This window comes from Penaeus monodon, chromosome 33, assembly GCF_015228065.2.
Source record: "Penaeus monodon isolate SGIC_2016 chromosome 33, NSTDA_Pmon_1, whole genome shotgun sequence".
In the NCBI taxonomy this organism is placed as follows: Eukaryota; Metazoa; Arthropoda; class Malacostraca; order Decapoda; family Penaeidae; genus Penaeus; species Penaeus monodon.
Genome location: NC_051418.1, coordinates 14,986,480 through 14,987,172, shown reverse-complemented (window position 1 = coordinate 14,987,172; position 693 = coordinate 14,986,480). Strand labels below are relative to the sequence as shown.

Genomic DNA, 693 nt, shown 5'->3' with positions numbered 1-693 from the left:
CCTAGCACACCTGCTTCAGTATGAAAAACAATGATTAAGGAAACGTGACGGTTTCCCATGATTCGGAGACCTGCATGCCTTTTGCAAAATGACGACCGATGGCTCACCAAAATTCCAACATGGCGTCGAAGAGATCATGGAGATAGGGCTGAGAAATTGGGGTGTGGATACTCATAACCATATTACGGGAACATCCACTGGGGAAAGTTATGCAAAACTTGTGATGTGCAACTTTGTGCAATGTATGTGGGTCAAGCAAAATGGTCTGGAAAACTGTAGCCTCCTATGACTCGGTGCAAAGTGGTGGGCATCAGAGAGTGCTGGTCATAATCTTCTTGCATTATAGCTATTAATTGACATCTTTCCTAGGATATTTTAACATCATTAGGCCACTCGCGATATATCCATGTCAATTGTGTAGGTCTAAATTCTGGAATGATTCAATATCTTTACGTCTTCATGCAGGAGGCTAATCTACCAAAACACTGCAGTAATTTCCTCGGTAGGTTTCAACATATTTTATTGGTGATATTTCTCTTTTAAATTCCGATTTTGTTTCTTCCAGAGAGACTTTTGTTAGCCTAAAGGAATAGAATTGGTTTTGGTAAGGATGATTCGATGTTGTTTCCATATCTATATGTGATTCTCTTTTTTAATTTGTCCTGTATCGCCAATGGGCTGATAATATTCTTC

At 39.5% G+C, this 693-nt stretch overlaps 1 protein-coding gene across 1 annotated transcript in view; it reads left to right on the top strand.

Moving 5' to 3' along the window:
* Positions 1–693, top strand: part of LOC119594071 (amino acid transporter AVT1B-like) — a 42,502-nt gene that overhangs the window by 21,504 nt on the left and 20,305 nt on the right.